At 42.5% G+C, this 18,851-nt stretch overlaps 1 non-coding gene across 1 annotated transcript; it reads left to right on the top strand.

Moving 5' to 3' along the window:
* Positions 1-5,042: 5,042 nt before the first annotated feature.
* Positions 5,043-5,149, top strand: LOC141610218 (small nucleolar RNA R71). Its single transcript, XR_012528113.1, has one exon. It is a non-coding gene; the product is annotated as a small nucleolar RNA R71 (small nucleolar RNA).
* The last annotated feature ends 13,702 nt before the right edge of the window (positions 5,150-18,851 follow it).

The following is an 18,851-nucleotide window of genomic DNA, read 5'->3' as shown; positions in this document are numbered from 1 at the left end:
ATATGCATGGACTTCCCCAAACCAAAATAGACATTATTTCTAATGTCTTGAATTTCGGGGTAGTTCATGCACATGGAATGCAATGCATGAAACTACAAATTGTCATTTTGGATTTTACAAGTGGGAACAGTAAAAATGAACACCTTAATGAAGCCAAGGTGTTAGTCCTCCATGTTGCTAGGACTCCTCAAAACAAATGATCAAGATAAAATAAAAACAAGGGAAGTAGACAAACCATAATGGAGGTGTAAGGATACAGGAGCCTCCAAAGTTTGCTAATCTTCACCCATTGTATCACCATCATCATCATCCTCCTCTCTTGAGGTATCATCAACTTCCATAGATGTGAAATCATCTCCACTCTCACTTTCACTTCATTGCTCTTTCTCACTTTCCTCTTCCTCTTCTTGAGCTTCTTCTTGTTGAACCTCTTGTTGAACCTCTTCTTCTTGAACACCACCCTCTTCAACAACCATATCCTCTCCACCCGGTCGACTACCACTAGGAATGCTAGGAAAGAATACGTCCATATCCGCCCAATTAGACAAAGGACATGATGGATCAAGAAGTCCTTGCCTAGCTAGATGTAAGAGGGGCGGATATTGGGCCTTGTAGGCATCCACTCTATCATTGTAAGCTTGCTTGCGCATTTCCCTCATGAGTAGTGTCAAGTAATCATTTCCTACCTCGACATCCTTGGGTTTGAACTCGTGATACTCAAATGGGTAGGGTGGTGTGATAATGGAGGAGAAGGGCTCGTCAATCTCACCTCTTTGTTGTTGAATAATATACTCGGTCTCCTCGGAGAGTGGAAGAAGGTAGTTCGGTCGGTGAACACTCAATCGTCAAATCTTTGAAGGCAAGGTGAAGGATCTAGATTCATTGGTTAACCACCCATATTTGGTGTCAAGAGAATCATGCTTGACCCACTTAAACTTGTGAATCAAGGTGTCCATATCAATGAGATAGCCTCCTTTAACCGCCACATAAGTGTTGTCTTTTTTGAAATTTGGGTTAAAGTGCTTGACCAAATGGGTAACTAGTCCTCCATTTACAATGAAAGCGGTGCCCTCTTTACAACAATCGACATTAAGCCATCGTTCAACCAAAAGTCTTAGAGCATTATATGGCTTAGTAATTCCCTTCCTATGTTCAAGGCCGACTCAAGAAGAACAAAATCGAGCTTGGTAAGATGATTAGTGCCATTTCTTGCTATCAAAGTATTCCCAATGACCTTATGCCACACTCTAATGCCCGGATGGTGGACTAATAGAGCACGACAATCATGAAAGCGCACAAATTTCTTTTCGGAAATTGCCTCCCAAAGAGGAGCGGGGTCATACTTGTCGGGGAGCTTTGTATATTTTGGAGTATCGCTAAGGCCTAAAATCTTACTCAATTTACCATAAGTGATGCGTCTATCAACATTTGCAAGACAAAACTCGATGTGAGTTCTAGTCTCCACCCTTGTGACTCTTAAGGAACTCAAAAATTCCAAGGTGATGGAGGGGTATGTCAATTCTTTCATGGTAAACAATTTACCCAATCCCATAGACTCAAAGAAAGCTTTGGTTTGTTCAAGAACACCCAACTTTGTCAAAGCATCTTCACATATAAATTTTGTAGGCATAATGGTTTTTTTAGCAAAGAGAACAAATTTATCCCTATGAGAGTCGGAAGTGAAAATTACCTCCGGATAATTGGATAATTGCTCAATGACCGGAGTTGTTGATGTTTTAGCTTCCATAGAGGGACCTTGTTGAACCTCCAACCTTGCCTCATGGACTACCAATACCTTTGACAATTGTTTTGCTTGAAGAGCTTGTTGCCTTTTTGAAAGTGTCTTCTTTGGGGGTGCCTTGTTACCTCTTTTAGTTCTTCCATTCTTGATTACACCAAAGAAAGATTGAAATCTCCAATTTTTAGTTATGCCTAAATCGATTTAAGATGAAAGAATGTTGCTTTGTATCTTAAAAATCGACTCAAAAGTTGATGATTTTGGTGTTTGAATCAATTGTTGTTGCAAAAGGAGTGACTAATTTTTGTTGTGAGGAAGTTTGGATTTGATTTTGTTAAATGTGGTTGAGAAAATTTTGCTTTGTTGATGTAGAGGATAAGGGTTTTTGGGTAGTGGGTAGTGTTTGAATGTAGAAGAAATGAAAATGAATGAGGGAAGGGGGTCAAAAAGACCTGTTATTTTCGAAATAGCAGCAGGGGACGAGCGGACCAAGGGTCGGGACGCTAAGATTCTTCGTGTTTTGCCTCAGGAAAAGACGCCACAGGACGAGCGTCTTTCAGTAAAGACGAACGGATTTTTCAATTTGAGACGAGCATCTTCGTGGACGGACGCTCGGTTTCTGTTACAGGGAGAAACCTTAAAATTCAACAGCAGAAAGACGAGTGTATTTTCTGTAAGACGAGCGTCCAGAATCAGACGAGCGGATTCTTAATTGGGATGCTCGGATTCTTTGTCAGACCAGTTTTTTGAATTTTACAGCTCTGCCAGAAGAGCGTCAGGTGACCTTGGACGCTCGGGTTCTTCAGGACGAGCGGATTCTCCTTTTGGCCGCTCGGATTCCTCCTTGTCCGCACGGATTCAGGTCCATCCGTGGGTACTGCATAACCCGTATCATTTTTAATCTTCAATTCTTGTGTTCTTCATTGTAGGGGCACTACAAAGGCATGAATAGCCCAGGCAATTGTTATCCTCACACTAAGTCAAAGCACTACAAATTAATGAAATCATAAGTCCCTCCCTTACTTCTCTCAAAATGATGAATGTCTTGATCAAGGCACAAAAATATAAATCCAAAAGTGACAAAAATGCAATGTAATAATTGAAATGCAAGTTAGGGAGTTAGAATATTTAAAAATGGTGGTTTAGGGAGGACTCCACCAAACTCTCATCCAATGTGAGATGAAGAGGGGGCATGTTCAAGGTATTGTTGATGTTACTCAACACCTTGAAGAACTAGTCGAAAGCTTGTTCATTGTCATGATAAAGGTCCTCAATAGATTTTTGCACTTGTTGTTCTCCATGGTGATCTTGGTTCAGAGCATTACCAATATAAAGATTGAATATCCCTTCGAACTCATCATCCCAAAGACCGCAAACTTCGTCTACTTGATCATTAAAAATTTCTTGAGTTGATAGAGACAACTCTCCTTCCTTCTTGTTTTGGCCAATGAGGCCATCCTCTTCACTTGTCATGGGTGAGCTTTTCAAGCTCTCATTATGGCTATTTCCTTGCTCTTTTGATGGAGCATCATCAACTTTATTTTTCCATTGGAATTCCGACTTCTTCCTATCCTCCTTCCGGCTATAGTGATCAACCATAAAGCATGGTTCATGCAAACGGGGAGCTCTCATGGTCTTGTCAAGATTTAAAGTGATGGTCTCATCTCCCACTTCTAGAGTAAGCTCTCCAAGCTTCACATCTATCACCGCACCCGCGGTGTCCAAGAAAGGTCTACCTAGGATGATCGGAATATTAGAGTCTTCTTCCATGTCAACAATGACAAAGTCCACCGGGATGAAGAATTTGCCGATTCTTACGGGAACATCTTCCCATATCCCTAACGGCGTCTTTGTCGATCTATCGGCCATTTGGAGTGTGATGTTGGTACATTTAAGCTCTCCCATCCCTAGCCTTCTACTAACTGAATACGGCATAACACTCACGCTTGCTCCTAGATCACACAAAGCTTTGTTAATCGTGGTGTCGCCAATAGTACACGGTATTGAGAAGCTTCCCGGGTCTTTAAGTTTCGGAGGTGAACTCCCTTGAAGGATTGCACTACTCACCTTAGTGAAGGCGATAGTCTCAAGCTTCCGGATCGACTTCTTTTTCGTAAGGATGTCCTTCATGTACTTTGCATAGGTCGGTACGTGATTGATCAATTCCGTGAAAGGAATCGAGACTTCCAAATTCTTAAAAATCTCCATGAATTTTCCAAGTTGGTCATCAAACTTAGGCTTAGCTTGACGACTTGGGAATGGAAGTCTAATCACAATGGGCTCCTTCTCCTTGGCCTTTTCTTCACTTTTCTTTGAAACTTCTTCTTTTGTTGGTTCATCTTCCTTAGAGCTTTGCACAACTTCTTCTTTGTCACTAGCTTCCACAACTTCATCCTCAACTTACTTCTTTGGCCCTTCATACCTCGTACCACTCCTCAAGTGGATGGCACTAACCGTTTCATGTCTTTGGGGATTACCTTGAGGTGGTAATTGCCCCTTTTGTCTGTGAGAGTTTGAAGTTGCTAGTTGGGTCATTTGAGTTTCCAACATTTTTGTGTGTGCTAGGATGTTGTTGATGGTGATGTCCTTTGCTTGGCTATCTTTTTGCAATTGAGTAAAAAATTCTTGTTGATTCTTTTGCATTTGGAGGACCGCTTTTTGAACATCAAAACCTTGGTCATTTTGTTGATTGTATGGAGTTTGATTTTGGTAAAATTGGTTTTGGTTGTAAAAGGGTCTTTGATTTTGGTTTCTCATGGGAGATGGGGTGTATGTTTGTTGAGGGTTTTGAACATTTTGGCTTTTGTATGAGAGATTTGGGTGGAATTTGGTGTTTTCATTGTAATAGTTGGAATAAGGGGTACCACTCTTGTATGCTTGAAAAGCATTCACTTGTTTATTTGTTCCCCTACATTCACTTTGGTCATGTCCCAAAGTTCCACAATTCTCACATATCCCCCTTGGGATTGATGAAGATGCTACCATGGCATTAACATGATGCATTGGTGATTTTGAGGCTTCTTCAAGTTTAGCCATGGCCTTCTCAAACTTTAAGTTAATGGTATCAAAATGAGCACTAAGTTGAGCACCTAATTGAGTAATAGAGTCCACTTCATGCTTTTCTCCTCTAGTAGCCTTGCGAGGTCTACTATATTGTGTATTATGGACCGCCATTTCCTCAATCTTGTTCCAAGTTTGATTATCGTCAACTTCGGTGAACATAGCATTTGATCCCAGGTTGAGAATGTTTCTAGAGTCTTCATAAAGGCCATTCCAAAATTTTTGTACCAAGAACCACTCGCTAAGTCCATGATGAGGACATGAGCGACAAATTACTTTGAATCGCTCCCAAGCTTCATACAAAGATTATTCATCCCTTTGCTTAAAACCCGTAATTTGAGCTCTTAGCATGTTAGTCTTTTCCGGAGGTAGAATTTTTTGTAGAAAGCTAGAGCCAACTTCTTCCAAGAGTCAATTCCAAGAGTAGCTTTATCAAGGCTTTTCAACCATTGTTTTGCGGTGCCAATTAGAGAAAAAGGAAATAAGACCCATCGAATTTGGTCTTGAGTTACACTGGTTTGTGAAATCGCATCACAATAGTCACAAAAAGTCTCCATGTGAGAGTGAGGGTCTTCACTAGGCATCCCCTCAAATTGGCTTCTTTCGACTAATTGGATAAATGCAGATTTTGCAATGAAATTTCCGGTTAAGTGTTGTGGTGGGGGAGTACCATTGGGTAGGTTCTCCTCGGTTGGTACGGAATGTGATGAAAACTTAGGCATTGTGGGTTGATTTTGTGATTGATTTGGTGTTGGGTTCTCCTAACCTTCTCTTGCAAAAGGGTTGATGAACTCAATGGTATTTGGTTGAATACCTACAACCTCACCAATACCTCTCAAAGTACCTCTAACAAGTCTTCTATTGGTTGTCAAAGTCTTTTCAATTTCGTGATCAATGGGTAACAAGTTACCTTGTGATCTTCTAGACATGCAAAATATCAAACAACTTGAAAACAAATAGAATAAACCTTGAGGAGTTTTACTTCTCCAAGGCAAAGAAAGACACAACTAATAACAATCTAAGAAAATCAAATCAAGTTAACACCGTCCCCGGCAACGACGCCATTATTGGTCGGACTCAGTTGGAGCTTATATTTCGGTTACTTGTCGTTAGGGGCACCTAGACCAAAACAATATTTATAACTTCACAAACAACTCTAATATTAGTAAAGAGGCAAGTAAAGGTCGGATCCCAAGGGACGCGTATTGATGTAGGATTTTCGATTGCAAGTAGCGGTGTCTAGGGGTGTCACAATTCGGGTTGAGATAAGAAGATCACTAAACTAAATAGCAATAAAAGTAAACAAGCAAGATCATTAAAATGAGATGTAAACAATTGATTAAAGGCACTAGGGTGTCATGGGGTCATAGGGGATTCATGGGAATTGATCATACAAACATATTCTCAAATTATAAGCAAGCAATTATTGTTGTGATGGATCGAGTTGGTTTATATCTTACAATCCTAGGAAGGTTTGGGTCCCGGAGCCGAATCGATTAGATTGTACAACACCAACAAGTCGACTTAATCCTCCCTACTTAACTATATGCATGGTCTAATGAGACTCGAGTTGGTTTATGTCTTACAAGTCTCATTAAAAAGGTAAGTGATGGGTAAAAAATGCAAGCATTCATAGGCTCGCATTTCATCAAACATAACATGTGCATAAGTTGAGATCACAACAAGCAAGCAAATAAATTATGAAAACATATTAAATTAAGCATGAATCATTCCCCATGTTGGTTTCCCCTAATTACCCATTAACCCTAGTTAAGGAAACTACTCACTCATTATCAAGTTTATCATGTTAACAAGGTTGTCAATTATATTAACAAAGCAAAACATGATGAACAAGTAAGAAAGATTAACAATAATTAAAACAAGGATTAAGAGAGTTATACCTAATGATGATTCCAAAATAAAGCAAAGAATAATAGAAGTACTTGATGAATGATTGGAAGGTTGTCAATCTCCCAATAATAACCCAAATTATCTTCAATTACCCAAAATAAAGGATGAACAAAAGAGAAATTAAGGAAATGAGATTTGTATTAATATTTGATTAAAAGTTGATAACAAGATTAAAGAGAGATTAGAATGATATAAACTACACTAGAGATTGATAAGAAGAACATGATAATCTAATTAAGCTAATGGGGTATTTATAGTGGGGATTAGGTACACAAATTAGGGTTTACTAAGGACTTAAATGACGATTAAGTCCTTGAGGAATCGCTCCTCTCAAAAGAGATGCCGGTCTTCTTTTTGCTAGTCTTCCGAAAATATGCGCATCTTTTATGGAGCAAGAAGAGGGGACGTGTGGGTCTGTAACACAATTCGGGCGTCCAAGGGTCGGGACGAGCGGATTCCCAGGTGGCTGGACGGGCGGCCTGCTGGCTTGGACGAGCGTCCTGGGAGGCTTCTGGATGGGCGTCCCTACGGTAAAGACGCTCGGATTCTTTCAGTCTTTGACGGTCGTCTTTATGGTTGGACGAGCGGATCTCGTCCCAGCCTTCCTTTTCTTCTTTTATTCCTCTCTTCTTCCAATAATCCTTCTGGATTTAGTCGGGGATGCAAGGATTTCTTCATCATTGCCCATCTACTATAATATGTACAAAGGCCTTCTAGTCTTGTCTTCTCTTTGATGCTTGGTCATTAAATTCGATCAATTTAAATCTATTTTGCCATGAAATTGCAAGGTTTGCACTCCTCTCCTACCAAGGAAACAAAACCTCTAAGAATATGCAAAACAAAGGACTAAAGATAGTAAATGACCCAAATATGCACTAAGAAGCATAGGAACGAGGCTAATTCGGGGACTAAATATGCTCAAATAATTGTCACATCATTATCTTACATCTTCTTGATGATGGTAACAAGATTTTTTTTTTGCTGCCTCTACCGCTCCGTTGGTTTGGGGACGGTAGGGGGATGATCGATGCCACTTGATTTTGTATTTGTCCAGCAAGGCTTGTGTTTCTGCCCGGAAGTGAGAGCCTTGGTCACTGATGATTTCATGGGGTACCCCATATCTGCAGATGATGTTCTCCTGGATGAACTTGGACACTTGTTTGGCGGTCAAGACTGCATAATATTGCGCTTCCACCCATTTGGTAACGTAGTCGATTGCGACGAGGACAAAGCAATGCCCTTTGGTGCCTACGGGGTTGACCTTCCCGATGATGTCGATGCTCCAGGTCGAGAACGGCCAGGGTGATGTCATGGTGTATAAAAGGGATGGTGGTATGTATTGTATGTTGGCAAAGATTTGGCAATTGTGGCAATGTTTGACGTAGTTTCTACAATCGACTTCCATGGTGGTCCAGTAGTAGCCTAACCACATGATTTTTCGCGTCAACATCATTGCGCTCATGTGAGGGCCACATTCTCCATCATGGACATCTCCCATGACTTTTTTGTCTTTGTGGTGGTCAATGCAAAGGAGGAGGATCCCTTGGGGTGTTCTTTTGTATAGTTGTTCTTGGTTTACCACGAATTATGATGCGAGTAAACGGATGGCTGTTTGTCCTCTTGTATCAGAGTTGGGAGGGAATTCGGTTTTGGTTTGTAGTTGAGGATTGCTTGATACCAAGGTTCGACATGGTTTTCCTCATCGTTGTTGATGGCGCAGATGTGAGCTGGCTCACTTCTTCTCTCGACACACAGGGGCATCGATGTCATGTCGTGAGGTATGTTGACGAGCGTGGCAAGTTTTGCCAAGCATCAGCAAATTGATTTTTCTCCCGTGGCAGGTAGAAGTAGTCGACTTGGTCGAAGAATTCGGCCTCCTGATTATTTTTTGCTTGGTAGGGTGCTAAGCTGTCGCTTCGGATTTTCCATGATCCGGACACATGATTGATGATGAGTGAGGAATCGCCGTGGACCCTCAGTCTCTTGATGCCAAGTGTCATGGCTGCTTGTAGGCCGATGAGGCACGCTTTATATTCGGCGGCATTGTTGGTGACGGCGAAATCCAGCTTAACCGAGAGTGGAACATGTTCTCCCTCTGGTGATATTAGTAGGATTCCTACCCCCGAAGCCTCTCAGATTCGATGCACTGTCGAATTATAGGTTCCATGCATCGGTGTCGGCACAAAGGATGTCTTCGTCAGGAAGTGACCATGTATCGGTCGTTGGATCCTCGTTGACAGGATTTTCTGCTAGGAAATCGGCGACTGCCCTTCCCTTGATAACCTTGAGGGGTACGAAATTGAAATAAAATTCAGAAAGCAGGAGTGTCCATCTAGACAGCCTTCTGTTTAGCACGGGTTTTTCAAAGATGTATTTGACCGGGTCCATCTTGGACTAGATGTGAACCGTGTAGCTGAGCATGTAATGTCGCAGCTTCTTTGTTGACCAGACCTTGGCAAGGCATGTCTTTTCCAGTTGGGTGTACCTTGTCTCATATTCGATGAACTTTTTGCCGATGTAGTAGATGGCTCGTTCTTCGTCGTCGACTGTTTGTCCTAGCATTGCTCCCATGGCGTTGTCGGTGACAGTCAGGTATATGGATAAGGGAATTCCTTGTTGAGGTGGCATGAGGAAAGGAGATTTGGATAGGATTTCCTTTATCCTGTCGAACGCCTTTTGATAATCGATATCCCAATTAGAGTGATCGGAGGTGCGAAGCTTCTTGAAGATTGGTTCACAAATCATAGTGAGTTTAGCTATGAAGCGGCTGATATATTGGACTTGACCGAGAAATCCTCGAATCTCCTTCACGTTCTTAGGCCGAGGCATTTGTTGAAGAGCCTTGATTTTGGTAGGATCAATCTCGATGCCTCTTTTGCTGACGACGTGTCCTAGGAGTTTTCCGGAGGTGACCCCGAATGCTCACTTCTGAGGATTTAGTGTCATGTTGTATTTCTGGAGGCGAGCGAAGAACTTCCGAAGGGCGTTGATGTGGCCGTCCCGCTCTTTTGATTTGACGATCATGTTGTTGACATAAACTTCCACCTCCTTGTGCATCATGTCATGTAGGAGTGTGGTGGCGGTTCTTTGATAAGTTGCTCTCGCATTGATTAGACCAAAAGGCATGATAGTGTAGCAGTATGTACCCCACTGTGTAGTGAATGCACTTTTGTGCATGTCTTCCTCAGCCATTTTGATCTGGTTGTACCCAGCATACCCGTCCATGAATGATAACAGGGCATGCTCGGCGGTGTTGTCCACCAAGATGTCAACATGTAGCAGAGGGAAGTCGTCTTTTGGACTTGCTTTGTTTAGATCCCTGAAGTCGATGCAAACCCGAATTCTCCGGTCCTTCTTGGATACAGGAACAATGTTGGCCACCCAGTCATAGTATTCGGACACTTTGATGAATCCATCTTTGAATTGCTTGTCTACCTCTTCTTTGATTTTCAGGGCGCATTTGGCGCAACTTTTGTTTCACGGGTGTTGCTCCGGGTTTAATGGGTATCCTGTGCTCTGCAATCTCCCTGTCGATCCCAGGCATGTCGTTGTAGGAACAAGCGAATATGTCGTTGTATTCGTGTAGGAGGTTGATGAATTGTTGTCTTTCCGAGGGGTCAAGGATGGTCTATATCCTAAGTTCTTAAGGTGTATTGTCGATTCCTACGTTAATTGGTTCGGTCTCCTCAATGATGGGGGTCCTATCTTCTCGTTTGTCAAGTTCTTTGGCTAGGTGAGGCGGGTAGTCACTCAAGTCAAATTCCTCATGTTCGTTCAGAATTGCATTGCAGTTAAAATGAGACGAGTTATAAGCAAACTTAGCGTTCATTAAGTCGACTACAGCGAAAAGCTCGGATAGGACAGACATCTCATGGGTAGTCAGAGGCGAGGAGGTGGCCCCTGGAATAAGCTCCAGGTTGCTACCTTCTATGGGAGTGGGGATAACCTCAGTTGACTCGGCCTCTGAAGCAGCCACAAGTTTGTGATAAAACAGTGGAAAGGGGACTTTGACTGGGACATCATGAGTGTTAGGAGCTAAGACAAACTCTGACTCTGACTCGGACTCAGACTTCTTCTCATCTTCACTTCCCTCTTTGAACATAGAGCCTTCTCGAGTTGTAATCTTGAGAATGCGGCCATGACGATCGGTCTACTTGACAGTTTTCCTCCAGCCTTGTGAAGCTTTCTCTGGGTCAGTATCAGAGATTAAGGCGGTGGGATCGAACTGGTTGTCTTTTAAAGCAATGTTTATGATGTCCTCATAGTCGAGGTGCTTGATGTTGTCTTCTCCGAAAATGAGACTGACGACTTCTCCATCCAGGCATGGGGTCGACTCAGATTTGGTCGACGCAGCTTTGGTGTTGTCAGGGATGAAGTAGTAGTCTTGAAAGACCTCTACGCCCGGGTGTTTGACCTTAGCTACGGAGTCGTAGATTGGCTCAGGAAAGTCGTTGTAGAGCTCAGATTCTTCCTCGGAGACGAATTATCCATTGAAAGTCAGATGGCAGGGATGTAGGATGACTCCGTTCTTTTTGCGTTTCGTATTAGGAGGTTCAACTCCTGGATGTCTTCATCGGTAGGCTCATAGCCTAGCCCGAAGGGAATGTTAGGGACCTTAGCCTGTTTCAAGGGAGGCAAGGTGCTTTTCAGCGGATTGAGAGGTACACCTGGGAAATAACCTTGGCGCATCAAAATGCGGTTGACTGTGAGGTTGGAGAACGTGTCATAATCAAAGGTTGTTGATTGATCGGTTAGGGTATTCACAGCTTGAAATCCGCACATCTCGCTGTCGTCCTCTTAAATGACCTAAGAGGCTATTCCCTTGTTCATGATAGCCTTGATCGGGGGGCGGGAATCGTGATTGTTTTCCCGTCGAAAGGGACCCCGATTTTCTGATGAATAGTTGAGGTGACGACCTTGACGGCGTGAATCCAGGGGCGTCCCAGAAGCATGTTGAAAGAGGCGTCGATGTCGACCACCTGAAAACTTGCTTGTCTTTCCAAGGGTCCAGTTGCAATGGTCAAGGTGATAAGCCCCGCAACCTTACGACGAGTGCCGTCATAGGCGCGTACCCCTTGGTTAGTCGGGACCAAATCAACTTCTTTGATACCCAGTTTGTGAGCCGCTTTGAGTGGAATGACATTAACCGTAGATCCGTCATCCACTAGGCCCATAGGCACATTCCTTTTGAGGCATTGTATGGTGATGTATAGGGCCAGGTTATGGTTGGCTCCGAGTGGGGGGATATCTTCGTTAGAGAAGATGACCGAGTTGCTCAGGTCGGGGACATCCCTTGTCATGTGCGCTACCACTTCTTCTGAAGAGGAGGTAAAGGGAACTGTCAACTTTCCTAAGGCTTGTAGCAAAGCTTGCCGATGTTCGAAGGACGTAGCGATCGATTTCCAAATTGAAATCTCGGCCTTTGCTTTTTGCAGTTTTTTAAGAATCGATTTTTCGGGAACCTTGGGTTGGGTGTACGTGTTCGGGACAACCTGGTTATTCGTTATTGGAATGACCGTTTCATTTTTCGGGTTTTGGTAGGAGCGTCTGAACCGGGTAAGATAACCGACCTCTTTCGCTTGTTTGCCCTTTGCCGGAACAATATAAACATCATATGCATCGTCTCTTCAGATGCCGTTGATTTCGGGATATCGAGGGTACCTTGGAGGGGTATTCCTCGGTGGATAGTTTTGGTAGGGGAAGTTTTGTGAGGGTAATTTTTGTGGGGTTGATTATTGTATGGGTGCATGCTAGAATGGTCGTGGGAGCAATCCTTTCTGGTAAGGGTAGTTTTGAGCGTTTGGAGGACCCTTCCCCAGATGCGGTGTTGGTGTTGGTGGGTTGAAAATCAACCGGTGGTAGGCGTCCTCAAGTCGGGTAATATTTTCTGAGAGACTGACTATGGCCTCCTCAACTTGTTAGAACATGGTGAGCATGGTTGCGGCGCTGAATACGAATATACCGTCCGGGGTATCCTTCTCCAAGGCATTCACCTCATCATAAATTGGCAATATGAGGTGTGAGCAATCCAAGGTTGGTTTGTCATCAGAGATGGCATGGATTCCCAAGGGGTTTGTTTTGTTGTTTGGTTTTGTGGGTGGAGGTAAAGGCAGCTCTCCTTTCTCGATCATATCTTGGATGATGTGCTTTAGTTTAAAGCAGGCTTCTGTGTCATGACCCTTTCCCTGGTGATACTGGCAATAAGCATTGGGATTCCAGAAATGGGTTTTCTTAGCCTCGGATGGGTCCTGAGTGGACTCAATTGGTTGTAGTTTCCCTTGGTCCATGAATCTTTTTAAGACACTTGCATAGGTGGACCCCATGTTTGTGAATACCCTTTGAGGATGCTCAGTTTTCTTTGTAGTTGGTTCGAGGAGATTGACCTCATCAATTTTGTTTGTTTGACCATAGGGGCGAGATCCGGTTGATGTAGATCCTTGATAGCCTCGACCAATGGTTTTGGCTAGGATACCCTTGCGGAAGTCGTCTTCAATGTGGATCCCGAGGATTTGTAAGTCCTGGAATGTTTTGATGTTTTGATATCTCAGCAGGTTGGCATAAACCGGGCGGTGGTTGCTGACAATTTTTCCACCAAAGTTGATTCACTTGGCTTACTGGCCAATTGAGTGCTTACCCTCCACCAACGGGTTAGGAATTCTCTGAACCCTTTCTTATCGTTCTGAGTCAGGACCTCAAGAGTGAGGGTATTGGCTTAGATTTCGACGTTGTTGGCATACTGTTTAGAAAATTCAACGGCGACTTCGTCCCAGGTAGTAAGGTTCTTAGGGTCGAGGGAATAGTACCACTGGCGGGGGATCGGTTCCAGGGATAATGGAAAGATCCAGGTGAAGAGCTCTTGTTTGACCCCCTTGATGGACATGTAATCCTTGAAGGCTCGAATGTGTTTGAGTGGGTCCTCCACTCCCTTGAACTTGGGTACATCAGTCAAGGTAAAGTTGTCGGGTAGTTGATCCCTAACGGGTTTGAATCTTCGATTGTTCTCAAGGTGGATATTGTTACCGCGGGCTAGGAGTTGTTCTTCCAAAAGCTTGAGCCTTTTCTCAGTTTCAGTCAAAGGCGGAGTGTTATGTTCTCCAGTTTCCTTGTTTTCCAGGGTGTCGATACGGGTCTCGACACGGTCTATGGTGACCTTAAGAGCGGTGAGCAGGCTGGCTAGTTGAGCAGTTGTGACATCTCTGTTGTCATTGTTGTTGTTGGATGAAGCTGAAGACGGGGCCATGGCTCTGAGGTAGAAAAACGGCTCACTTTACATCTCAATCCGACACGGTTTAACGACTAAACCCGGACAAAACAAGGACAGAAATATAGATCAGACTCAACAAGACGAGGGCGACCGTGTGTGGTGCCTCTGTGCTGACTCGATTTATAATGTAACGGTGTTGACCAAACTTTGACTTGCGTCCAACGTAATGGCGTGAGGTTGTTGAAGGAGTCTCGAGGTGAGACGACTCATAAGTAAAGACCCATAAGTACGCTTGATTCGACTCGATAGACACGAGGCGGAGTTGGAATGGTGGACTGAAGTTTTTTGAAAATTGATATTTTCAAAAGATTCGTTTGTCGCTTTATGGACCACTCCCGAAGAAGAGGGATCTTCAAAAGTCGGTTAATTGAAAAGGTTGTCTTAAGTTTGTTTTCAAAAGACAGTTGGAGTTTGATTTGAGGCGGCTCTGAAAACAATGTACTGTTTCCAAAGATGGTTTTTTGAAATTCAAAATTGTATGTTTTGAAAATCGAGTTTTGAAATGTTTGAAAAGGTCTCAGGGACAGTGCATGGTCCTCGGGATTTGAAAATGCTTTGAGAAAGGGGTGTCTGCCTTTCTCGGGTTTTGAAAGAGCCATTGTGTCGGCGCAAGACGGGTTAAAATCCGTGTCTTGACGCGGCGATTATAACGGCATAAAAAGGTGCTTTTGAAATGGTTGTGGAAAACAAGGTTTGAAAATCGTCATTACGACGGCCTAGAAAGGCGTGTTTGAAGTGGTTGTAGAAAACCGGGTTTGAAAATCATCATTACGACGGCCTATAAAGGCGTGTTTTTTTAAATGGTTGTAGAAAACCAGTTTTGAAAATCGTCATTACGACGGCCTAGAAAGGCGTGTTTTTCGAAATGCGACGGTCGGGGAAAGACCGAGGTTTTGAAATGGCCATCATAACGGTGCAAAAAGGTGTTTTTAGAAAGTTTGAAATGACACGGAAGAACTTATGATCACATAACACATAAGCACTCGTAGTTGCATTATATTATGCATAATGTTGACACGGGTTTTGGCTTAAGAGGGTGGGTTACACACCAAGCGATCGAAGGAAATGAAAGCTCTTTGACGAAACAGAAATGTGTAACATCAACGGTATGCTTGACCCAATCAGGACTCAAAACGCGAGAATGAGAAAACTCATGCCGATGAGATGAGCCAATTGGTCGAAAAGGGTTAGGTTGTGGGGCCGGACAAGGAACCCGACCATGACCATAATATCAATTAATGCATTTCAACCAAGACCTCGTTCGAGTCTCACCATCTAGGGATCACAAAGACACAAGTGTCCTAGTTATCCCCAGCGGAGTCGCCAATCTGTGGACATAGCCACCTGCGCGCCCAGCCGATCTGTAGACATGCAGCGGTCTCTTGAAAGCCACGCTCGGCGGCATAGGAAAAATGCTTTCGACCGGATCGTTTTAGATCGGTCGGTTTCGTCACGGCAAGGGTCTCGAAACGATGAAAGAGATGTTCGGAGTCGCCACCAAGCATTTGTGGGATGCTTGGAACCCGTTCAAATCCACTTTATACCTAGGTCAATCAAGGGAAAAAGCGGTGTTTGACATAGGTACTAAAGATAAGGAATCGTCCCTCTTTAGCATCCTATCTCTAGAATGACTCTCGTACGCCCTGGATAAGGTCGTCCACTATCAAAAGTTTTTGAGTAAGAGGTAAAGGTACGTATTGGGAAGCCCTTTAATCGGACACCTAATTCCGCCCGCGGTAGGGGCCTGGCCGACCTCTACTCATCGATCTTGGTTGGTTAAATGCAGAAATTGATAAAACAAGTAAATGCATGAATGCGCATCCACAAGTTTGAACCTAACATGTGAGCTTTCTATGTTGGTTATTTAATCCATGTATCAAGTATTTGATGTCGAGTTGGATTTAATGTTGATTTGCATGCATGACGGAAATTAAACATCCATTTACCGAGTTAGGTTCATGGTGCATAACGTGATCCATTTGTCTTAGTAAGACATTTTTCAAATTCAATGTAAAATGGGCAGATTCGTCGTTTGATCCGTCCTGTATTCGGGTTAACCGAAGTCGGAATCATCCTAGACAAGTGCCGGAAAAAAACAAAGTCTGCATCAGGCAGCCTATATAGGCGTGAGCCATCAGATGATGCAAACATGCCTGTCCTGGGTTGAAAATTGGAAAATGAGTGGCCTGTTTAGGCGGGGGTCAATAGACGGTTGAAGGGACGTCTTCTGATCATTAAAAGGGTTTGTAAAATGATTATGAACTAATTGTTTTAAGTTCGTTTGTTTGTGATTAGTCAATATTTATCATCGTACTCGGGTTAAAATCCGACAAGGTATGTAGAATCAAGGATGATTTTGTATTGATGACTAATGTAGTTGTTTTGAGAATGTAAACAAATAAAATAAAAGGTTTTAAAATACCTTTTAAAATGTCTTTAACCAAATATTATCACCGAAACACGGATTAAACCGTCATGGTATTAGGAACCAACGGTGAAAAATAATTTATGGTTAAAAGTTTATCATGAAAATGGTTGAAATATTTGAAATGGTAAAAAAACCGATTTTTAAATAAGAAATGAAAGAAGGGGAAGATGAGAATAAACACGGCTGGATTAAACCCTGAGAAGGGATTTAGACGAGAGCCACCCTGCTATACAAGCAGCCCTTGTTTCCGGCCAAAATCCGGTTTTTGCTCATTTAACCCATATTTGGATCATGTTATGCATGTTTTAGCATGTTATAGTCATAAAAAAGATGAAAAACATGATAGAAGAGTTTTTTTACACCCTCGTACTTACATGCTAGGCTTGAGACGAGAAATCGTCGAAAGTGTATCAACTTGTTTGGTCGGAAAACTCGGTTTGAAAACCGTTTTAGCAATGTAAAACGAGTGTTTTAAGTTTTGTGATGGTGTAGTTGGTCGAGATGGTTGGTCAAGTGATTTAATGCACGATGACGGTACCAAACAATGTGTAAGGCTTGTGTCTTCGATCGGTAGGTCGAAAACACGTGTTGGTTTGTGACTTAAGAAGTCGAGTTTAGAATTTTAAGGGAGAAACGAGGGGGCGGACACTCGTGTAAGGTATTATGGTGTGTGAAGGTGGGTATTTATAGAGAAATGGGTGGTTGTGTGAATTTTGAGCGACGTGGCCGCATGGGCTGCTCGAAGAGGCGCGAGCCATTTCGCGGGTCTTCGAGGTGACTTGTCACTATCACGCAATTGTAATCATGATTTGTTATATCCTATGTTTTGGATGACATGATTTGTACTTGGCCATGAAGAATTCCGGGAATACTTAACATGGAAGTCTTGAAATTTGTTTTTTGTGTTTGACTCGGTTTGACTCGTTGTTGGAGTCGGGATTTGAATTTTGACTCGGTTTTTGGCCCGGTGTCGGTTTTGACTCTAGTTAGTGTCATTGTGATCCCGTCCTCATGCATTAAACACTCCAGGTAATTTTGAAAAGTTTTGAAATGTTTTGTTTTCGAAATCGTTTTAAGTTTTCCGACGTATATATAGTTGTACACAAACTGTCGATCAAACTGATACGTCTGTCGTGTACCTATCAAAAATAAACTAACTAGACTAACTATATAGCTAGGGAAGTCAGGTCGATCTCCTTAGGGAGGCAAGATATCTGTAGAAGTCCGTCTATTTGGTCACAAATGGGGAGGTTTGTTTGAATTGTTTTCTAAACTGAAGGTTTAAAGGAAGAGAAGTAGAGAAAAGAGCAGTAAAAGCAGGAAAATAAATTTAAACTATCAAATAGAGAAAGGTCATGTCAGAATTTCGGTTCACTACGGTAGTCCGGTGACTCAACTGTAAACAACTTAGACAAATTAATGCGAGACGGATATGGAAGGGTCCTTTCGGTCCACTTTCTATCCTAAAATACCACTAACTTAACTTTCATCCTCATCAGGGTAGTCTACTGTTCATAGCAGGCCTATTTAGTCCAATCTTTCGATCTAGGAATAATTTTAGCCAAATTAAAGGGACGACTCAGAAGCATGCACTCAACTAAGTCGGTGAAATACAATTAAATTGCTATGCTATGGTGACAGGGTCTCACAATTAACTCATCTAAACTATTTACTACATCGTCACATTTCTACCGTGGATCCCCTAATCCCAACATGAATTAGATTTAGCTACTCATATTACTATTAATACTATCAAAACTAACAGCAGATAAATAACCAGCATTCAGCATATTAAAACGATGATTAAATTGCAAAAAAAGTAAATTAGGGCAAAAAGTAAATAAAGCAAGACGAAGAATTAAAGCAAATAAAATGAAGTTTATTATTAAAAAAGGAGAAAGAGATTACAACCGTGCGAATCCAGCGTAAAGAACAATCAAATCCGAGCGAAATAAATCCCAAAATAAAGTTACAGTGAAGGAGAAAGTAGTGCGCAGTCTTGAATGATAGATAAACTTTGATAGTAGGAAACATTAGATGCTAATAACCTAGTAACGTAATGCTTAAATAGAAAAACAACTAAGTCCATAAGCTAAAATAAATTAACGGGCTAATTAAAGCCCACGCCAGCAGAAACCACTCGATCGAGTGGAATAAAACCACTCGATCAAGCAAAACTCCATAAAATCTACTCGATCGAGTAGAATAGTTACTCGATCGAGTAACTCCTCTTTATAGCACTTCTGGATCGAGTAGAAAAGCACTCGATCGACCAATCAAGGATGTAGAAACCACTCGATCGAGTAATAAAACCACTCGATCGAGTCTTCTGTCTTCAATTCAGCTCAAATCCATGCCCGACTGCCTCGTAAACCGTGCCTTCACGCTTCCCAATGCAGTATCTCACTCAGGAAAATCCCGCCTCCTCTAAATGCATGCAAAAAGGACAA

This window comes from Silene latifolia, chromosome 10, assembly GCF_048544455.1.
Source record: "Silene latifolia isolate original U9 population chromosome 10, ASM4854445v1, whole genome shotgun sequence".
NCBI lineage: Eukaryota > Viridiplantae > Streptophyta > Magnoliopsida > Caryophyllales > Caryophyllaceae > Silene > Silene latifolia.
The sequence above is the reverse complement of the archived record's forward strand: the minus strand, read 5'-3'. Positions and strand labels throughout refer to the sequence as shown.